General features: G+C 30.1%; 1 protein-coding gene across 6 annotated transcripts in view; it reads right to left on the bottom strand.

The window, feature by feature from the left end:
* Window positions 1-24291, bottom strand: part of LOC107439046 (homeobox protein extradenticle) — a 315422-nt gene that overhangs the window by 115080 nt on the left and 176051 nt on the right. The gene's annotated exons all lie outside the window — the stretch shown is intronic.

Raw genomic sequence — 24291 nt, 5'->3', positions numbered from 1 at the left:
ATACATTAAAATATTAATACAAGAAATATTCAAGACACTAAAATGCCAGTCAAAATGCATTCTCCAAAATTGTTCCCATGCAAGTATCAATAGAAAACGAAGTTTTGATGCAAGAAAAATCGGTCGATGTCATTGCATAAATATGCATAAGTTAAAGTTTCTGTCGAAATTTTAAAATATTTAAAAATGTTGCTATACACTAATAACTTAAAATCGTTTCAAGGTTATTTTCCGGTTCACTTTATGTAACCTAAAAATGATTAGCAATGAAAATCTCTATTATTAATACTCTAACTTAGCACTTCTGAAATATTTTAAAATAAATTGTTAAGGAACCATCAGCATGGCTTGGGTTACTGTAATGAAATGAATTCTGTAAATCTGATCCCCGGCGTTTATCAATAAAATGTAAAGAAACAAGCAGAATTAGGAAACGTAACAACAAAAAATGATTTTATGTTTATTCACACATTAATTTTAAATTTTAAAACCTAATTCCAGTTTATTATTACAATTAAAATAACTTCAAACTAAAAAATAACTAAGTATGCATTGAAATTACAAGAGTAAAACGAATGCTTTAACTAGCTTGAAATGCGTTCTGTAAAACTGTTTCCCTGCACAGACCTATCAAGTGCAAAGAAGTTTCCATAGAATTAGATTCAGGAAACGTAACTACGAGTATAAAAAAGTAAATGGGGCAAAGGCTCAAAAATTATTTGACGGTTATTTTCCTATTCGATTTACACTAATAAAATAAATATGACAGAAATAATTTGTTATTAGAATACTGTCAATTTGAGATATTATAATTAAAACTACGTTGATTTGAGATAAGCCAAATTATATCTTGAAATATTTTAGAACAACTGCGTCAACAGCTAGCACTGCGAAATTCTGTAAAACTGTTTCCCTGCATGTATCGTTAAATTGCAAGGAAGTTTCTTTACAAACAGATTCGGGCAACGTAACGTTACGAAAATAATTTCAAGCTTTTTTTACCGATTTAGTTTTAAATTTCAGCATTAAATAGGCAAATTAACAACAAAATTTGCTAATAAGAATTGCAAGTAAAGTTTTCTCGATTTACAACTTAACATGATGGAAAGTCTAATAATATGAAACGTGTAAATAATTAAAACTATTTAAATAGTTTTGTCAAGCTACTTTCTTTTCAGCTTAAACCGAGTCGATGTAAAGGAAGTTTCACTACAAACAGACGCGTAACAACTTTGAATCAGGATGGTTACTTTTAAATGTCTATTATTTGAATATGAAGTGGTTAAAAGAAAATATTTTTAGCTAATATTTATTTATATTTTAAAATCATACATTTACCATTACTTGAAATGGTAATATAATAAAAAAAAAGATAATAATAAAATTCTATACAAAATAAAATAAAAAAAAGTAAACCAAACATCTTTTTTCGTTTTATAAAGTCAGTAAGAAGAAAGAAAAGAAATTCCATTTTTTTAATATTCGTACTAATATTTGTATATATTAAAATGAATAAATAAACAAATAAATGTAGATAGTATATGGATTATTCATTACAGTATCTTTATTGAATAGGTATTCTTAAGACTAAACTAATATCAATATATTAATGTTAAAATCCACAAAAGAAAATTATTTAAACACATCAGTTACACCATGATCTGAGTTATAGAAAACTTTAATGGGATTGGATAAATAAAAAAAAATATATAAATAAAACACAGACAACAAGCCTCCTATCGTCGAAGTAATACGAACATAAACACTGCCCTATTCCGACAACGACTTACGAATTCCATTTTATTGCACGATATAACGCAAAACCACTCCATCACATTTAGGGCCTCTGGAAAGGGAAATCACGACAGCCATTCATAAAGAGAACAAGAAAAAAATGTACTATTCACCGCCAAACCACACGTTTCCAGAAAATGCAAATCGTCGCCAAGCCACTTTACTACTCCATACAAGAGTCCGAAAATGGACAACCATTCATAAATACTTCTGGCTCTGAATTGACGAGTGAGCACTTCCCGAAAAGTATATCAACTCCGGGGAGTGAAAATATGGGAGAAAGCACTCCCTTTTTTCTCTCAGGAAATGGATTGTGAGGAGCAAGTGTTCTTTAGCAAAAGAAAAGAAAAATCATACATTCAAACTGACCACATAACGTAGGTCTTTGCATCATTGAAGTGGGGCCATTGAAGTTGATTAAATCTCTTCTTTCCAATCGTAAATGGGGGTTCTGCCAAGCCTTCGCCAAAACAAATCTACCCCACTAGAGTGTTATTTACAATCTCGAAAATATTCCAGGCTGTCACATACGTTTTGAAAGAACCCCGCATTTTAGGCAGTTTCTTTTTGTTCCTAAATAGAAATATTATGCCAACTGGAGGACCGCTGACGTTGGATCTGTTTATCCGGAATTTTTCTAGGAGGAGGAAGAAAAAATTTTTCTTATCCCGTTCAATATTTTGGAAGATTTCTCCCTTTTTTTTTTCTTTCTAAAAAGAAAAGTCTATATGATAAAATCGAAAAATCGGCGTCTGTGGTATAACAGCCGCTATCTAGAAAGTTGTTTTCGAAACTAGAATGGGATATTCTAAAAGTTTTATTTCTCCCCCAGCATATTTCATAAATAATTCTTTATTTCATGCTATAGCTGTCATAAAAAATTTATGAAATTACAAATACCTCTTGATTAGCAATCGTATGTGGATTTTTATGAGATAAGTGTGTGATAAGAAAAAATGCAATTAATAAGAAAACAAATTTTGCATACTTAAAAGAAATACGTCAATACCTTTTCATAAGTCATATTTACAGTAATTAAAATTATTATTTTTTTTTATTGAAAACGGATAAACAAATCGAGTTGTTTTACAGAGCAGATTTTTAAAATTTTAAGCTAAGTTGTGATTGTTTAAAATGTAAACAACGAAATGATGAACAAGATCAATAACACGAAGTAATTCCTAATCTCACATTTTCCATAAATTTACGCTAATTGATTAAATAGATATAGATGCAAAACGTCAAAAACATGCAGAGATGTTAACATATCTGTTGACATATGTTACAGTATTTTTGTGATGCACTTTTTTGCACATTTAACTTTTCCCCTTTTAAAGTCAGAAACTATTGCTCCTCATTTTTAATATTTTTTACCTCAAAATTCACAACTCTTGAAAAAATATGGTAGTTACATATGTAACTTAACATCTTATAAGACAAAACTTACTCGCCAGCCCTAACTATTTGATCTTCAACGGCAAGCTACAGAGTGGAAATTTTACGCCTGCCTTAACACAATCTAAAAAACAATTTGGTACGAGCTGATCAATTATATAATGAAAACTTATTGCAACTTAAATGAGATGTTGAGTTTAAATACAATATTGTCGAATTAAAATGAATTAATCTTATACGAGGTTTAATTTCAAAGCAAATATGGTACAACTTAACACGTAGGTATAAGCGAATTGGTTTGACTATAAAGTTCAAAGCAGGAATAACGCTGAAAACCAAATTTTTTAGGAGTGTAAGCTGTTTTGTTATTTTGTGTGACTTACCAATTCGGACATTATCTATACATAATAATAAAAGCGGCTGTGTGTGTGTGTGTGTGTGTGTGTGTCTGTAATCACAATATATCGCCCCAGAAGCCTCGCCCAGGCACGAAACTCGGCACATAATTGTGTTTTGACATAATGAAGAAGTATTTTTTTTCTTTTTCAAAAATTTGGATTAGTTATTTAGTTATCAGTCATTTTGTAAGTCTATGCTTTTCGTCTGCTTTTTCGTCTTCAAAGAGCCATATTCAAAAAACTATTAAAAAATGCATATACTTTTCCCCACTCTTATAAATGTATGCTAATGCGAACCTTACAATTGAAATATTAATTTTCGACAACTTAAACCAATAATATACGAAGGAATTAATAATTTAATTGTAAAGTTCGCATTAGTTTACATTTATTAAAGTGGAGAAAAGTTTAACTTTTGTATTAAAAATGTGGCAACATATTCGATACGTAAATAGAACGCTTCGCTTTGATATATTTGTCGCTGTTCATAATTGTTATAATAAGTTTTTCTTCTTCTTTCCACGCTCTTTTTTTTTTTTTCTTAAGCGAAGACGATAATTTTTATAGCGATATTGTAGTACTTTGTACAACTAAAAATTCTTTTCACAACACTTTAAAAATATTTACTTTATTTTCTTTATATATACAGAGAACAGTCGGCAAAGAATTCGATTAGGTTGAAAAACATTTCGCTAAAAAGGAACGAATTCCAAAAGAAAAAATAAACAACTTAAAGAATAAAAATGCTGATGCCAGCCAATTTTTTGAAAGTTAACTTAGAAATAACAAACCAAACGATGTTAAATAACAAACCAAACGATGTTAACAAAATGACGTAGAAAGCGCAACTAGATCAAAATTATACAAGCACAACTAGATCAAATTATAATACCTGAGTGCTTGACGTAACAGATATAGAAATAGAATTTGATACCATAAAAAATTATATAGAAATAGAAATTGATACCATAAAAAATTTATTCGTTTTCGTGTTCTTTTCATATATTTAGCATTTTAGTTTTTTTTTCTTCAGCGTTGTAGCTATATAATTTCAAACATCCTCAAGAGCTATAACACATCTGCAGCAGAACTGGATATGAAGACAAAATTGCTGGACGGGAACACGTTTAATTGTCCACTAATCTTCAGATTTACTGCTATGTTTTAAAAAACTTTATTTGTGAAAACCTTCAGCGTGGCGGACAGCTGGCCGCCTTAGGCGGCTAGTAATTTAATAAAAAGAAAAGAGAAATTTGTTCATTATAATATGGTTTAAGTTTTATAAGTTAAAAAATTTAGATCGCTACCTTACTTTGTAAAAGAGCTAAACGGTAGTCGTTCTTATATAAAATGCGAGTTAAAAAATACGAAATAAAATTAAAGGAAGCAAAATAAAAAAATGTAAACAGTACAAAAGTTTTTACTCTGTTTTTTTCCTATAATATTGGGCCGAGCTCCAAAATATCTCTCAAACAATAACTAAAAATATATTAAAAAAAAGGTTTAAAAAAAAAACAGACAAGAAATTTATTTAACAGAACATATCTAACAATATATTCTTTCAAATTTAAGAACTTTGTAAATATACTAAAATGTAGTTCTCAGTAGTTCAAATATTAAAAACTAGCATAAAATGAGGATGAAATCGAAGGAAACAACCTAAACAATTTTTAAATAGTAGAAGCATTTAAAAAGTTGTTTCCTAAAATATTGTGTCAGTGCAAATCTTTCTTCAGAGTATGTCTAACTTTAGCTAAACACATTGAAAAAAAATTTGAAAAAAATAGTGGAGAGATTTATTTAAAAAGATTAAAAACATGTCCAACAAGACAATAGAAGAGATAGAGAGAATGAATTTCATGGACGATCAGATAATTTAGGAGCGCAATACATTCAGCAGTTCTGAGATGAATCGAATTGAGCTGTGACTAATCCTATCGCCCCTTTCCATTGTGATGAGTCAGGGGGGTGAGCTTACCTCAGAGCTCACTCCCCTTGTTCTTCCTACTCTAGTTTCATTGTGGCCTGTCACTCAATAGGGCCACATTAGCATACAGTTGCAATTTCTCAAAATAGGAGGATGTAAAATGAGACTAAGCTTATTAGTTGGTGGCCTCAGGATTCTAAATGGATAGATTCCTTACTTAAACATGCGTTGTTATTGGTTAAGGATAAAACTGATATAAATTGATCACATTTTGACTTTGATCACATTGTGACTTTATGCAAAAAGATATGTTTTTGAGACTTTGTAAGATGTATTCATCGCACTAAAATGATATTTTAAATTTTAAATAAGAAAAAAAATTAGTAAAAAAAAGATTTTTTTAAAAATTCAAATAGTAATTTTCTGCTTTCATTTAACTCTATTAGCAATACACAGAACGCCAATTAATGGCGTCATCGGCTCAGATTTTCATTTTGGGAAGGGTATATTTTTAAAAACAAATATTTTGTAAAGAGTCTGCTTTAGCGATGAAATAAGGTTGTGAGATAAATTGTGAGAGGTTCGTTATTTCTCCAAATAATCTTCCGGCAGGCAGTAAGATCGTAGTATTTTTTTCTTTTAAAAAAAGATTTTTTTTTTAACTATTTAAATTTAAATGTATTGAAGTTTGAATGATTTTATAAGACATAAAATGATAACTAAAAATAAAAACTGAAAAAGGTGAAAAATATAAGTAAAAAAATAAATAAAAAATATCTGCAACAATGAATATTGAAATATATAGTAGAGTTCTTTGCTAGGACAAAGTTTAGTAATCAAAATATTGACCAGCTAGATTGCTCTACTCAACTTCAGTCCTGCATTAGGTGGCATAAGTTATAATCGCATCCAAACTAATCAGCTAGTATGTATTTATTGGCCTTTTATTGCTAATTACGTAGTAGTATTGCACAGTAACAGATACAAACCTATAATAAGAAACGCAAACTAAATTTAAAAAGTTTTTTAAGGAATAAAAAAGTATCTAAAAAGGTAAAAGTTTTTCAAATGGAATAAAATGTTATTTTTGACACACATAAATCGCAAAACGTGGTTGAAATTTAGGTGGTGATAGAAATTAATAGCTGAAGTGATAGGCCCAGTTTTTTTCTATTTTAGATGTGAAAAAAAAATATTTTCTCTTTTTTAGTCAGTTTGAGAAACGCGTTTTTTTATTTACCTTTTTTTTAAATTTATTCTTTAAAATTTTTACTATAAGATACAAAATCGAGCATCACTATTAATAAACGTTAAACAAAACAGCAACACTGACATAGCCGTAAATTTAATAGCACAAGACGTTCTCCGTCAGATTCAAGACAGAAAAAAAAAACATATCACCTAAAGCTTTACACATACCCCTCTAATAACATCCTGACATAATACGAAACAGCAAAAGAGAAAACAGAAATAGGATGGGAAAAAAAAAAGGGACGGGCTCTTACTATACTTGTTATTGGCCATTCCTATTTTACGACTCCTATCAGAAAGTCCGGGACCCGTGGAACCACTCGTTTTTACGACATTCTGAGTGAAGAAATCGTATAAAAGACGGCCGGTGTGTGTAATACGGCAGGATCCAAATAGTACGGCAATGGCCAATTTTTGCTACCAGAAGGAAGTAAAACGTCTGAAAAAGGAAGAGGGCATTTCACAGTTTATCAATGTCCTCTGCGGTTAAGAGGATGCTCAAATCTAAAAGCCTTCGGGGTTTTTATGAGTTTGGAATTGGTTCTCTTTGGGAAAAAAAAAAAAGATTTTTCAATGTTCGAGTCGGAAGAATTATGTAAGATGGTTTTAGATGTGGTGGTGAGGGGGACTACGAAGGATAGAAATGTAAGATTTATTTTAAATAATAGATAAAAATAGTTAATAATTTGTTAAAACAATTACAGTTACGGGATTGGGTTTCAGAAAATTATTTAATTTTATTTTGCATTAGAAACCACTGTTTCCTTAATGCAGGTTGCGGAAAAATATGTTTTGGAGTAAGATAGATCAGATATGTGCATGGGAAAGAATATAAGATATTGGAGCGACAATTTGGAGCAAGAGTTCAAACATGAGAAAAGAGTAACGGAAAACAAATTGTCATAGTTCAGAAATAGGAATTAAAATGAAATTTTTAATTTATGTAGACTATTCTTTCGATTCAACAGTTTCTTTAAGAGTGAATCTATGGTAATTATAATACGAATCATAACTAATAGCAAAAAATAACCACAACCTGCAAGTGGATTCCTAATTTATACCATAGATATTGAAATTACAGCAAACAAGATACATTAAAAAAAAAAAAAAAACTTCGAATAACTTTTAGTTTTTTCAAATGTTTGAAACAAAATAAAAAGGTCAAGAACTATTATAAAATTTGTGTAAATCTAAGAAACATTCATCTTGTCTTTAATTTTTTATTTACTCCCTTCTATGTCAACATCTATGTGTACAATTTAATCTAAAGAACAAAATTTTAATGTAAGTGTAAACAATATCAATCAAACTCACTGTGCCATTTCTAATTTAATAATGAATATGGCAAATTAGATTCGGAATTTGATGACCATCCATACATTTTGATAGCATATTTTATCATCCGGTCATTTAACTTATGTTTTACTTCAGATTTAAACGCAATCTAATTTTTTCTCACTTTATCAGCAACACAATGAATCAATTACAGAAAGAATCTAAATTGTAAGAGCCGGGTAGTGATTTTCCAATTCAGCGGCTTTTAACAATCCGTTCTGTTCAGCATTGATATTTTTTTTAGCATTTTCTTAAATAAAAATTTGATTATTGCCTTTTTTTTGGTATAGGTAACAAATTTTAAAAAGAAATAAAAGCTTGCTTTACAACTGGAATCAACTACGGCGAAGGAAAATCTCCAAAAAAAGAAAGCGAGTCATTAAAAGCCCTGGATTGCAAATTAGCTGCCCTATAAAGCGGCTAGGTAAAACAGATTATTACAAATTTGTAATCCTAATTTTTTTTTTTTAAATAAAAAGAATGCATTGGTCAGAAAATATAACTATGAAAATATTTAACGAATAAACCCTGACAAGATACATACCAAAACCGATAAAACCCATCCCATTCTTTCGACTTCTCTCTTTAAATCACCTAAAATATTTTTTCCCTATTCATTGACAAAGGGAACAGCATCCACGAAATAGAAGCCCTGGACGTTTCACCCGTGTCCTTAATGCATCTATGTGGATCAGGGGGAGGAACTGAAAACGACCTCTTCGCGCGACGGCACACACACCATCACGGTAAGGTTTCGGTCACAATATCCCTTCTATCTATATATTCTACAGATATATTCTATTCCCTCGGATATAAGATAAATATCTATTTTCGCGGGGATGTATTCTCCAGCACGATGTTCAGGATGCGGGGAGAGATGAGGATGCAAGACGTAGCTATGGCGACGGACGGAAAGACTAACAGGATCCACGACCCCTCCTACCCCGCTCTCCCACGGGGGTCGCTTGTATCCTCCCGAGCGTGAAATTGCCGGCCTGCAGCCTAGGCCTTGCCTAATGGATTCGTCATATTTTTCATTATTTCCCCCCACCTCTACATCTTCTCCCAGCCATCGTCGAGATATTTTAACTTGTAAAAGGAGAGGGTGCTCACTCTTCACGACCACCCCACCTCCACCCCCGATGGGTGGGATGAGCGACCTCTGACCAGCGCCGTCATGTCCTTTTCCTGGTCCCAGTCGTTGTTTAAAATGAATGGTTTGAAAAATTCGAAAAGTGCTGGTGGTGGAGACATGACAGAACCACTGTCAGGGTCAGTTTTGAAAAATGCGATGGGTAAAGAGGCTCTTAGAGAGAGAGACAAACAAATCCATTTCTAAACATGAAATGGTAGGATGCATTTCATCGAATTAGGACAGGCTGCTTTCAAGTTTATAGCTCACAAGCTATTTATTTAAAAGGGAAAAAAAAGATACGTACGGCTGCTACTAGTTGTAAGGTTTCTTTTCTTTCCTTTTTATATATATATTTTAAAAAATAGTTGTTTTGTTTGTAAAAGTTGCGTTATTTTAAACATACTAAAACAACAAGATCCAGTCCTCGCTTCCTAATAAGATGACCAGGGTTGCCACTCAAATCTGGAGAAAAAAAATTCCCTGTGTTTTCCCGGTACATATTACACACAGTATATTAAGTGGAAACTACAATTACTCTGCTCTTGTGTGAGCTATATTTATTTGTTTTAATTGCTGGAAAAACAGCTGAACATACTTAAATAATGCTATAGTAAATGAAATAGTTTAGTATAGCTGAAATATCATGGTTAAATATCCCATAGATTACGCTATGAGTGATCACAATTTTTTAAAAGACAAAAATAAGAAGAAAAAAATTTCCTGTATTTTCCCAGTTTGCAAAAAGAAAAAATCAAAATTCCCTGTTATTTTAGGAGCATTTTAAATTCCCTGTATTTTCTGGTATTCCCAGTATGTTAATTTGTATACTCCCGGTTAGCGCCGACCACAATGTAAAAGCGAAACACCCCAAATTGTACACAAATCACCCAAAAAGTCCTCCAAAATTATGGGTTTCTGTAACGAATGATTCAGAAGTTTACTTGTCGTCTGGGTGTGGTTTAAGAGTGCAAGGCTATGAATCAGGGTTCCCACTTAATTTCTGAGAACTAAAAAACTAAAAAAAAAACAAACTCGCTGACTAACTGACTGACTGATAACTTGTTTTTTTTTATTTTATTCGTAATATCAAATATTAGATTTTATGAGTAAAAAAATATCATTGAATGAGCATGGAAAAAAATGAAAGTTTCACTAAAATGTGGAATTTTCACAAATAATTGTAATAGATGTCAAATTCATTTAACTTGAATTTCAATTACTACCAATTCTAAGAGTAGTTATTTTCCAAGTACAATAAAGAAATTTTCCAGGTTTTAGTAAAAAAAAATTCCCTGTCAATTCCAGGTTTTCCCTGACACGCGGAAACCCTGATGAGTATTGATGCGGTCGCAAATAATGTGTGGCTCAGTCGATCCACGCCAGTGATAAAATCAAATAAAATTACAAATTCCAACCATCCGCTGACCAGGCGAGGTTAAGCACTGTTTAATCTACTATTAAATAAGAAGGGACGAATAAAAATGAAGGTCATTCAACTTAAAAACAACTATAAAATCGGAATTTCGAACTTACGAAACCAAGAATAAGATGAAGAAAAAATTACAAATTTTTAAAACAATATTTTTGTAAGAGAAATAGAGAACAAAAATATTATTACAAAGAAAAAAAAAAACCTTTACGTACTTTGTTTTGCACAAAATAAGGAGAAAAATAAACATAAAAAAAACTAGCTTGTCCATATCCGGAAACAAGATAACACTTCCTTTTTCTCCAGCGCCAAAAATCGCGAACCATTAATTTCCAGCCAAGTTACCAACGAATCGAGAAGAAAAATTGTCTCCGAAAACGAAACAGATCGCTAAAGCCGCGATAAAAAGTCAGCTCTGCAGGCAATTAAAGAGCGTAAGTGACCATTAATATTACTGCGAGGCGGAATGCGTTAAGAAACACCCCATAAAGAGGAAGAAAAAAAAAGACAAAAGGCACCGCCCCTTTAATAACTATTTAATACACTTCTAACCATGCACTAGTCGTCGGATCATTGGACGTCCAATGGAGCTCTACATCCAGTGCCATGCTTTTTTACCCATGAAAAATCCATCTCCAAGACTTTTCTTGTCGAATTATTTGACGATTTAGGGTTACGAGGAATGGAGAAGAATCAGTTATCTAGTTCCCACGCACACGCTTGAAATTTGATTTATGCTAAACGGCAGTCGAAATCTTGATTCATTCCGAAGTACATTAACCAAAACGGTTGGGGGGACATGGAAAAAGTTACAGATTTTGGTAAAGGATCGGTTTTATTTTTTTCATCCTCCATAATTTTTATCTTGCTGTTTTTATAAATATTTCACATATTTTGGAATTTTGCGAAATTACATGATAAAAGTATAATTCCTATAACGTAATAAATTTTAAAAAAAAGTGAATAATTCTTAAAATTTGATAAATTAAACAGTGAAAATAATAATACATTCAAATCTTATAATGCAATACTTTTAGCTGACAACTTAAAAAATAAAAAATCCAATAGATTTTACGTCATATAAGTTTCATGCTAATTATTACTCATTGTTTTACATAGTAGGAATTTTTATAAACTATGAAATATAATAACTATATTACAGAAATAACAATAAATTTAAATCGTTTGCCATAACTTCCATTTAGAATGTCATCCTGTGAATTTTAAAAAATGAAATTTCTTATTTCTTTAATTCATTTTAGAAAGTCAAAACGTGTTCATTAAATAATTTTTAAAAAAATAAAAATTTCTAAACAAAAAAGTCTGAAAATTATAGAATAAATAAAAATTATTATACTTTATTAATGATCAGTAAAATTTAGTTAAATATTCATTCAAACAATAAACTGAGAAAAAAAATCTTTTTCAATGGGGATTTTTTTAGAAGCTTTCAATATTTTAAAGATGCTTCTTAAATATATACATAAAAAAAAATCTTAAATATATATTAACTTCTAAAACATAAAGCGAAGAGAAACAGGCAAAATCCTGTGAAAGTTGGCAGTTTTGAATACAATAGCTACCAACTTGTACAGTCATTAAGAAAAATGCTTCTGAACAGTAGCAACATATGCGTTGGTTTAATGTATTTTATTGATAATGACAAATCAATAATTAAAACATGTATTTTTCAAGGGAAAAACACATTCTTTTAAATAAAAATATTAATGTATAAAAATATTACTGCCATAAAAAAACTAAAATACAAATATGAATTTATAATTTTTCTAATTTCTACAAAAGTTTAATAATATTAATAGTCGGAGCTCGAAATGTACATGTAAAGAAAACAATTATATACACATAACATTTTTGCCTCTACCATAAACATAAAAATACTATTCACAGCTAAATTATCATTATTTTTAGTACTACAACAAAGTTGAGATAAATATTAAAAAAAATTATAAATTCACGCTGAACTTAAAAAGTCAGAGATGATATTAAGACTAATCACTGTTATTTAAAACATCTTCCCGTTAACATTACAAAATCAAAATGAAGTTGAAAAAATATGATTTAAATTACAATTTTGTTGTTCTTTCTCTGAATATAAAAAAAATTATTTTAAACACATTTTTCAAAAATATACTTCTTTACAATATTCTCCCTTTTTTGCTGCTTTTGACACAATTTCTAACGAAGCATCATTCAAAGCCTATTGTTTCAAAATATTCTGAGTAGAACAAAGCAAATATTTCTTTAGAATATAAGGACTACATTTTCAAACAGTTTTTATAATTAAAGATAATTATTCGCAAGGGCCGAATACGTCATAAAAAACTAAATTCTATGATTATGGGAAACTTTAAGAAAAGTAGGGAAAAAGTATTGATAAGTTTCTATTCAAATAAGAAAAATTCAAATATTAAAAGGAAGAACATTGTCACCAGAAAACAATGGATCTCAAATTACAATTTTCCTAAAAGGCATTGAGAGATAACGAAAGAAAGCTTTTATCTGTAACCGTAAGTATTAACATATTCTCATAAATATGCAAGCCTGAGGTAATTAATAACGTTCTGTGTAGAATACGTCATTATTCGCTTATTTACTCATACAATACAATGTGTGGATAGTAGAATCCATTTGAAAGCTTAGAAAGTGAAATCGAACAAAAGAAAGTTTCGAAAATGTGTACAAATTTTTGATTCGAAGAATTTCCAAATAACGGAAAATTCATTACTATTAATGAGAAATATTAATAAAAGAATTTGCTTTAATAAAAGTCAACAAGCTTAAAATTATAGAAAATTTCAGCTTCCTAAATCGCAATACAGTTTTATTTTCTGAGTATTTATGTTCCATTTTTAATAAAAACAATGGTTTATTATTGTTTATTTTATAAATAAATGAATTTGTAATTCCATTTATTTCTAAATCTGTTATATCTAATATTAAAATTTTTTTAATCATTTCACTATTTTCAAGAAATGATTAAAAAATTATTCAACGTAGTTCATATCAGATTAGTCACGTAAAATTATTTATTACCCAATGAAAAATAATTCAGCTTCATTAATAATACAAATAATTTTCAGTTGTTATAATATTTCGTCGATATTCGAAGCACCTTTGTTTGTAATTTCATTTAATAATTCATATATACTTTTATAATCTGATTTACTCTATAACTCATTAATAACAACTATGTGATGATTCGTTAGGATTTTATTTTTGGAGATAAAAAACCATTTATTGGATACCCAATTTTCAAAGTTTCAACAAAATGTTAAGTAACAGTCCAAAAGCTTGAACTTAAGAAGATGCTTCATCAGATCATCACTCAAACATACCTCTTTGGCGCCGAAAGGTGGTAAATCGCGCCAAAGCAGAAAACCATGAGGAGGCGAACCGCAGCGCCACCTATCTGTCACGCGACCGTTTCTCCCATCAGATCAATAATAGGGAAGCGCGGGAGGAGGAAGAAGAAGATGGAGATGAGGGATACCTTGGCGGATACGATGTTTAATCTAGATGTTAATTCAGCTTTAAGTAGAATCCTTTTCCGCGGCGACGATTAAAAATTCGCGGGGCTTATTAATCGAAAAGGCACGCGAGCTCTGCTGCGTCACGTCAGTTTGGAGAATTAACGATCTCTCCTGGATTAGTTGCTCCACACCTCTCGCGGATTTAAAATATTCTTTGAGAAGAGATCTTTTACGCGAACCTAAAGCCCCTTCTCCCTTTCCAACTGCTTCTTAAATCGCCAGGATTTCTCCCGTACTACTCACGATTAATGAAAGCGCTCTCCTTAATACCTTATGGATGATAGACTGTTTTCATAATTGGAGAGTCGGTAACGTTTCACTTTAACCGTAACTGTAATTGTTAACAGAGCAAAATTATTTTTCAAACTTTGAACGGTTACTTATTCAGGGAATGTATTTGTTTTGATTAAACAAGGATTTATATGACATGCCATGCGGTTGTTATTTAATTTGTCCTTGTTGTACAAAACAAATATATTTCTCATTTTTGTACATAATAAAATCTGACCTGTCAAACCTTTTTTTTTCTCTTCCTTTTAGTTGTACCAGATTTTTTTTTTTTTTTAAAGGAAAAGGCACTTAAGCAAATACATTTGTTAGACTACTTAAATAAAATGGATTTTATCAAATATTAAATAGTTCTTTGATTTTTATTTATAAAGAATATATATATTTAGAACACGAATTCAAAAAAAATATAATTATTATTATACAGTAATATTATACAGTAATTAATTTCCGTATAAATATTATTACAATAATAAATTATTAATGCATTTCCTTTGGCATAAATGATTTTATCTTAAAAACACTTTTTACGTTAAAAATGCGCAATCATCTAGTATGCAACCGCATATAAGTTTATTAACTCTTATGCCGTAACATCTAATTTTTATAAATGTAACTTACTAGGTTTAATGTCTTGCAATAAAGTTTAGCTTATGTCAGTAAGAAAAAAATATTTTTGAATAGGGTGAAAGTTTTAGATACACGAGCACTTAAAACAGCAAATATTTTTATTGCTAAGACCAATAAATTACATTTGCTTACTTATATAATACTGAGTATAAAAGAATTCACTTATTAACAAGAATCATTTGCACTTCAAGTAGTAACCAAAGAGACGAAATGTTTGTATTGCAGTTTCACATTCACTAAAATTTAAGTTCTAGTTTGCTTAAGCTCTAAAGCACTTAACCACGCCATAACCAATGATTATTTAGGACTAATCGCGACAAATTTCGACATGAATTATGAACCTGACAAATTGCATTGTTACAAAAGTACCATATAATAACAAAGTAATTAAATTAATAGCAGTTCATTTCTAAGAATGAAGTTAAAAAAAAGTTCCAGTTTATTATCAGGTCCGTATATCTCACTCACAAATACTTAATTTTAGTCTAATGAAAAAATTCAAAAGTGGTTTGTTCATGAAATTTTGGTCTGTTCGTGAAGTTTTATCTGTTTGCGAAAATAACTTTCAACTAAATTTTGATCTCATTAGGAAAGTTTGGTCTGCTCCTATTTATGTTGGTCTGATAATGATAAAAACCCAACTTATTTTGCATTTTTTTACGAACATAAATAATACCTCGACTTCCAATTTACTTAATTTATTTTCATATGAAAGGTCAAAAAGCTATCGAGCACTAAGAGTTGCTCGTGATTTAATACATCAAAAAACGGAAATGCAATTGAGAATATTAACACGAATGAATAATTTACGAACATAAACAAAATGTAGAAATGAAACGCAAAAGCCATCGACCTTATAATTAACTTCCGAACCAAATAAAACTTACAATTGATTTATTTCAAAAGTTATTAGCATTATTCCAACTAAAATCCCCGAACACCACACATTCCTCAACTCAGTTTATTCTGCTGAACGAACAAAAATATTCGATACATAGAAAAGACTTCAATCACACAATATAATTACAAGCCCGGAGGGACGCAGGTCTAACAGCATTTCGAAAATCGAACCTCTTTCATCGAATGAGAAGTGGAGAGGGGTGGGGTAGCAAAAGCCATAAACTACAGAGAAAATTTTCTCCAATACCACTAAAAGAAGAACTATTCAAACAGAAGAGCACAGAAAGAAAAGAAGTCTTCTAACAATAAATAATCTGGGAGAAAAGGAATTTTGGCCCATTTTCGAGGACCTGGCGAATAACAACAACGCCTATGGCACTTAAATACAATTTTTTTTTTTTCGCCATTGGCCCAAAGTAGAAATAAAAGAGTAAAAGGTGTGAAAATCGTCCATCTCCCATCATGAAGAGTGGCGAAACAGTTATTACCCAATCTACGTAACGACGGAAAGGTCTTCTAACAGTTCGTCACATAGAATTTTCGGAAAATGTTTCCAAGAGAAGTCGATTTGCGAAAAATGTGGAGAGGGATTTCGGTATGAAATACTTACTACCTCAAAGATCAAACACTTTTTTTTCTTAAAAAAAAAATTATAAATGTGGATAATATTATGAAGGAGAGGTTTCTAATATGACACCATTCTTTTTAAAATTAAGATAAGAACAATAATTATCATGATGCTTATTATTATTATTTATTTTGCATGTTCACGTGACTAAAGTAAATTATTAGGGATCTGCTGAAGTTGTTTACCTCAAAAGCACCGCATTCTCAAAAATTATAAATAAACTTTTTAACAAATCTGTAAAATCTAGAATAGGTGTCTTAGGATGAGATAATATCCATTCTCATTAAATACTTAAGCTGTAATTGAGATAGTCTTAAACCACTATCATTCATTGGGAATTTTAGGACTAGAAAAAAAAAAGCAAGCAAACTGCTTTCGATTACGATTTACTTTGAAATATCTTTTAAAAACTTAAAATTGTCGGTTAAATTAAGAAAAAAGCAATTTTTAACAAAATGTACAGATTTAATTATTTTTGTTCAAATTACAAAAATATAACTTTCTCTGCTTTAAAATATTTATACTATACTAATAAATAGCTGCATCATAATATACATAACGGCGGCTTTTATCCAAACTATAAATTCTATTTCTATTTGATACTGCAAATGATTTTATAATAAATGTAATTAACTTATAAAATATTCAAAATTTTTTGATATTTCCCTTTTTTATTTGTGAACATGAAATTTGTGAAGATGAAATTTGGAATTGAGAGCTTGATTAATTCAATGATAAATTTTTCAAGTTACTTGAACTCTTTTTTGCAAGTAGAGTGCAAAATAATAAAATTGAGCTCAGAGCCATATACCTAGTCGTGAATTTTATGGTTAATACATCGAGCATATCTAACGTATAGATAGCATGTCTTAAAATCTTAATAAATAAAATAAAAACAAATCGTTAATATTTCCGTATGGCAAATATAAAAAAAAATATGTATATACTGACGTCTGAGTTAACGAACAATGTGTCAAACTGTAACTTTTGAGGAGGACAAATGTTAAGAATTTTTTAAAATTTTATTTTAAGTGTTCTACCACTAAATTTGCCATTTATTCTGTCATAGTGTCCTATATCATAAGATAGCTTAAAAAATCTACAACATGGACATCTTAATTCAATTTCAAAAACAAATGTAGACAATGTCAATCATAATAAGTTTATTCAACAGCTTATTTTTCACATATAATCCCAAAACCTTATCTAGGATAAGAAGTTTTCCTGACTAAGTAAATAATTTCTTTTACGATTATACAGCTAGTCATGAACGATATTCTATTATTAGTATGCTTTCCATTATTAGTCCATTAGCAGAATAATTCTATAATTAGTTCTATTATTAGCACATTCAGTCGAATATTAGTGTTCCATTACACCTTCCCTTATTAGTACATTAGTAGAATCATTCAATCATCAGTTCTATTATTAGTACATCTATTCTATTATTAGTAATCATGTTGTATTATTAGTACATTTTCCAATATTAGTACATTAGCAGAATAATTCTATCATTAGTTCTAGTATTAGTACATCTATTCTATTATTAGTACATCTATTCTATTATTAGTACATCTATTCCATTATTAGTACATCTATTCTATTATTAGTACATCTATTCTATTATTAGTACATCTATTCTATTATTAATAATCAAGGAAGGTGTTCTATTATTAGTACATTATCCATTATTAGGATATTAGCAGAATCATTCGATCATTAGTTCAATTATTAGTGCATCAGTAGAATCATGGAAGGTATTGTATTGTACACAGTTTATTATGACAGAGCATAGTGACCTATACAAGATAGAGTAAAAAATCTACAGAATGGACATGATATTAACTCAATTTCAGAAACAAATGTATTACAGTGTCTTTCATAATAAGCTTATTCAACAGCTTAAGTCCCCAAACCTTCTTATCCTGGATAAGAAGTTCTCCGGAATAAGTAAATAAATAGCAATAAAAATATATATGTAAAAAAAGGAAGGAAAAAAAAAAAACCAGGAGAGTACCATTCCATTTGTCCGTTGGCTTTGCGGCCGGGGCGTTTTTTCCCTTAATGTGAAATCCATTAAGAGAGGTTGCATTTGGCAGTTTGCTTCTTCTGCACTCCGGTGTTGATGGAAGAAGAAGCGGCATACTCCTTTCCCGTTGCCCAGGGCAACCGAACAGGAGTGGCAGCTTGCCTAAACACGGCCTACTGCCGTAGACGTGTCTAATACTGAATGGATAGAGCCTGTATCGGCACACACCAACAGCCCATTCCTTTACACTCTATAGTCGAAACTCCATCGCTTTTTATTTTATTTTATAGCTCTTCTCTTCTCTAGATAAACGCGGTACATCTCTACTCTAGGGAGAAGAAAAATAGTGCAGAGAGTTTGTTTTCAGTTTTTTCAACCCCCTCCCCCCCTGTCTTTATATCCGAGTACTTTTGTTTATATAGGTACGAGGGGTGAGGGAGTCTGAAAAGAGGTGTTTTAGGAGTCTTAAGAGGATTTTATACCCCAAAACCGGAGTTCGGGTGTTCCCGTTTTAGTCCTGGAGATTTTCAGGAGTTAGGTGGAAAAAAATCGGGGCATGAAAATGTCAAATGATGCTTTGAGTAAAAGTAGTGTGTTATAAAAAGAGAGGGAGAGGGGAACTAAAGTGGAGAGGATAACATTTTATTTACCCCCCTTTTATTCTCAATTTACGTTGAAATGGAAATGAAGAGGCATGAAGGAGTCGCATGGATTTATTCAAACAGTATGAAAATACAAAGGCAAGAAAAATACTTTAAGTTGAATTATAGCAATTTCTTAAGTTTAGGCAGAATTAAAGACGAAATTTATGCAAGCTATTTCTCACATTATAAGAACAAAATTTATGCCTTTTTTTTTTGAAAGTTCGAAAAAATAATATTTTCTAAAGAAATGTAAACAGGTTTTACTATGCACAGGTTTGAGGTATATCAAAAATTAAATAAAGTTAGATTGCACGAAACGAGGACAGGCATAAATATTTATTTCAAATAATTTTTTAGCGACTTTTGGTTACGAAACTAATTCAATCATTAAAAGAGGGGAAAAACATTTATCATATAGATTTTTAAATTTAGGTTAACATCTTTGAAAGAAATCGAAGTTCATAATAACAAAAATAATTCATTGTTCAATACTTTTATACGAGAAAAAGATTAAGTAATAAAACTCTTTGTCGTTGATCAGCTTTTCCTAAAATAATAATAGTAATGAAGATAACAATTTAAAAAAAAATTCATTCAGGCATTTATATTTTACTCAAATACTTCAAAAATTACTTAAAATATAAAATTCTACTTCATGAAAAAAGAAAAAAAATTAGAAATTTTTAAAAAAAAAAAATTAGTCATTTATAACGGAATAGCTAGAGTCTAAAGCCTTTCGAGCAACAATAAAAGAATAATAATGATAATAATAAGAAAATTATTTTGAATAATACCAAATAATAATAAGAACAAGAATAATAATTTTAAATAATCTCAAAAAATAATAACAATAATAAAAATAATAATAATTTCGAATAATATCAAATAATAAAAATAAAATGAATAATAATTTCGAGAAAAAAAAAGTTCTATTGACTAGTTTTTGAAACTGAAAGCTTTAAATTAGAGTTTGAAGCAACATGCATGCTGTATTAGAGCTGTATATCGCAATTAACTAAATGCAAGAAACACTAATAGCAAAATGTTTTTAGAAGGATATTTTAAACCACGCCTTTGAGCAGGGAAGTTTGAATATTCTTTCACAATGACAACTTCTCCCAACTGTGCAGTTTTTACGTTAAAAAAAAAGAAGTAAGATACCTAATTTTTCATAATAATTCATACACATTTATAAATGGAAGCGAAAAAAGGACAAAAAAAAATTCATGATTATAAAAGATTAAAGAGATAGACTTAAGCAAATATTTGAATGATAAAAAACTGCAATAGAAACAAAAATCTGTAATACTCAAAACCATATAAATATCATACTTTTGAAATGGAAATATATGCAATGTACAGAATAATAGCGATAAAAAAATACTATTAAGAAAAGTTTTTATGCAAAGAGAATAAAAAAAAGGGATAAAAAGATAAAAATCACAAGATCAATCCCTTCAGACCACGGGTGTCAAAAAGATTTACACTTTCCCCCGATCTAAGCGCGGTGTCAAGGGGGTAAATTCGGGGAAAAGAGAATTAAAAACAAAAAATTAAGACAATGAGAAAAAAAAAAACTTCAGGAATGAAAAGGGGAAAAAATAATAAAGTTGGAAAGAAATAAAAAGTAGTGAAAAATCGGAGAAAAGTAAAGAAGTGAGAACAATCTTTAATTGGAGGCGTCAACGGCGGACAAGAAAAAAAAGAACGAAAGAAAAAAGATAAAGCATTTCTATTCCGTAAAAATAAAAATAAATGAATAAAAAAGAAAAAAAAAGAGGGTACCATACGCGTTTGCGATAATTGAGTTGGTTGCTTGTGTGACACGTCAAGACAGTCTAAAAATCTTTGATGCTTTTTGTCTTCGGGGCGCACAAAAACCAGAGTCACAAAAAACAATGAAGAAAACAACAAAATAAATAAATAAAAAAATCACGTAAGAAACTATAGAAGGAAAAAAAAGAATGAAATAAAACTAAAAAGAATATATAAGGAAATTCGAAGCGAACAGCATTAGCATTCCACGAGCCACAAGGAGAGCGTTAGTCGCCTAATTTGTTTAATGTGATTAGACGACGACGCGATGGTCTTTTCGGGCGCTAACGCAATTACACCGTTCTTAGCGGTCAAAGTGGCGAAACAAAGGTTCTAGAATTTTTTTTTTCAGGGAAAAAAAAATTCTTCCAACCTTTTCTTGTTCTAATCTACATGCTCCCTTCAAATTCCTTCTTTTGTTTCATTATTAGGGAGCATTAAGAATGCTGAATATTCATCCACCCCGTTCCACATTTTTCACAAATTGTATTAGAGCCCACTGCTAAATATGCTTATGACATTTCCAATACCACATTCTAAATAGGCATGTGTCAACAGGAGGATAATTCTTTTTTTTTTCTTCTTTCAAACATCCTTCCTCCGCACACCCTCAGTATTCACACGACTTAGCTCCCTTTTGGGGTCCAGCACAGTTTAAATACTTCAGAAGTGGCGATAAAATAAGAGAAGGTGGACAATTTAACTGGAGTGTTTTTGAAGAAATTTATAAATCCACTTAAGTGAAGACCGCCATTGTTTTCCGGAAGAATTCCCAGAAAAGAACGGAAACTTTTGTAGAAGCAGCCCTTTCCCGTTAGTTAATTATGCTAATGAGCCAATCCTATTCATAATTTAAGTACTTTATGGGTCGGAATTGGCGTTATAACGGCGACGAAAATGCCTTTTTCCGGTAATTACTCTTTTTATTCCCAAAGTGATCGAAATAGTGTACGAAGAATAAAGCAATTAAATAATTGACTGACACAGTTACACAATCTAATAAAGTCCAAATTAATTAGTGTGAAAAATAGAAAGAGGGTGGAAGAAATATTGCCAATAATAGTTCTCATAAGTTAAGCAAATGACCATTGAATAAGCAGAACGTGCTTTGAATGTTCGAAAACAAATTAGTGGGGGAAAAAAAAGACTTTTTGGCGACATTCTTTGTTTAACTTTTTCAGATGAATATTGCGTACTTTAACTTTTTAAACAGTTGAAAGTTATTTTTTCTAACAAAAGTAGCGTACCTGTAAGTAAACAATTTTTATTTAATAAAGGAATGAATTTTGGTATTAATAATAATGAATCTTTTTTTCTTCTTTTTTTTATCAATGCATTTATTTTAAAAGACTGCACTGTTAAGTTTTATGGAAAGTGTTTTCTACAGTGCTATAAAAAATAATAATTACATTTGGTTAATTTGCAAATTATTTATAATTTTGTCAGTAGATAAAAGTCTTAGCCTGTGATTGTCAAAACCACCATCTAAGATTATCGTTAAGGAACCCCTTCCTTCTCGCTCCCGTAAAAATGAGGGGGTGAGGTTTCGCCCTCTATTTCTCGCTCCCGTGATATTGACGGGCTGGAGTGTTCAGTAGTAACGTGCCAATAAGAACAAAACTAATTCATTTCTCTTGCCCAGAAAACCTTTTATTTCTCATTTCACACACCAGATGGCAGTAACAGGATATTTTTTAAAGGTATTTGTAGATAGTTTATTTTAAATTAGATCTCAGCACTAAATCAAATACGTAATACAAATACAAAAGACAAAAAAATAGGCTCTTTTATGACCGTTTTCTTGAAAATCAACCGATCGTTAAGGGGTTAAGGAAATCAAAGATGTATTAAAGATTTTTTTCAAAACACAAGATGTTTGAAATGGTTGTATTTCGAAATGGAAAAATCACTTGAGTTAAGCATATTAAAGTGTACATTTTGTAAGCACTAATAAATTCTTTCACAAAAATCGTAAAGGTTGGAAGCTATGATTTATATATAAAGGACGTGACACGGTACAATATATGCCACGTATACACGAGCTTAATAATTAATTACATCAGTTAAGGTTAAATATATCATATACTTTCTAAAATGCAATATACTAAAATTTTTGTTGGTTATTATGGTATGTAATTGTAATAATTATTAAATTATAATGTCCTTAAACCATATGGCGCAGATGGAACACAGGCATCCCTCTCACTTATTTTTTTTCTTGCGCTCTAAATATAAATAAAAAAATATTTTAAGTTTTTTAACTATAAAAAAAAATCTAAAAGTTACTAAAAAAATCTGTTGCATTCTGGGAACTATATTTGTTCCAAAATATACAATACACAAAAAGTGGCTAGAAATTTTAACTCATTCGTATTCAAAAATTTATCAATAATTGATTTTGTGAATTATGCTAAATGTAATATTTTTCTCTTATTTTGACGTAAATCAATAAAAAATATAAAAAGTATGAAAAACATGTTTAATAAAATTTCTTAGTCAAGGAGTTAAAATAATTTTTGGATTAATAATTAGTCCCAAGACAGAAAAAAATGCACGCAGAGTGAAATATTTAGATACAAATATAAATATTCCTTAAATGAAATATTGACTATTAATTTGGATAATTTGTGGCTTGAGTCCCGCTTTATTCATTTCATATTGTAAACCTGTATTAAATTTAGTGTTTGGTTCAGATAAGCAAGGCTATTTTCCTAATAATCATCCATTTATATTTATTTCATAAGCTAGCTAAAGCAACTTGTGATTTCGATTTTTAAATTTTATCAACCTATGTGAAAAATTTAGTGCTGAAATTAAATAAGTAAATCAAATCTAAATTTTATCAACCTGTTTTGTAGCAGGAAAAAAGGCCAAATGCAGAAAATAAATGCAATAAAAAACATCCAGGATCCTTCTTAAAAGGATTATTTCATCAGCTGAAGAAGCATTATCTGATTGATAGATGACGATAAAATACCATTTGCCATGACAGTTGCTCAAAACCCCGCCATTCACACAAAAGAATAGAACAGAATAAAAGTCGAGACGAACAATGTGGGGGAGGGGTGTAAAAGAACGCAGAAAAAGATCTCCACCAATAATAACAATAAAAAGAGATTGGAAAGAGTGAGTTGAGGGGAAG

The sequence above is a fragment of the Parasteatoda tepidariorum genome, chromosome 8 (assembly GCF_043381705.1).
Source record: "Parasteatoda tepidariorum isolate YZ-2023 chromosome 8, CAS_Ptep_4.0, whole genome shotgun sequence".
Lineage (NCBI taxonomy): Eukaryota > Metazoa > Arthropoda > Arachnida > Araneae > Theridiidae > Parasteatoda > Parasteatoda tepidariorum.
Note: the sequence above shows the minus strand (reverse complement) of the source record. Positions and strands in the feature narration are given on the sequence as shown.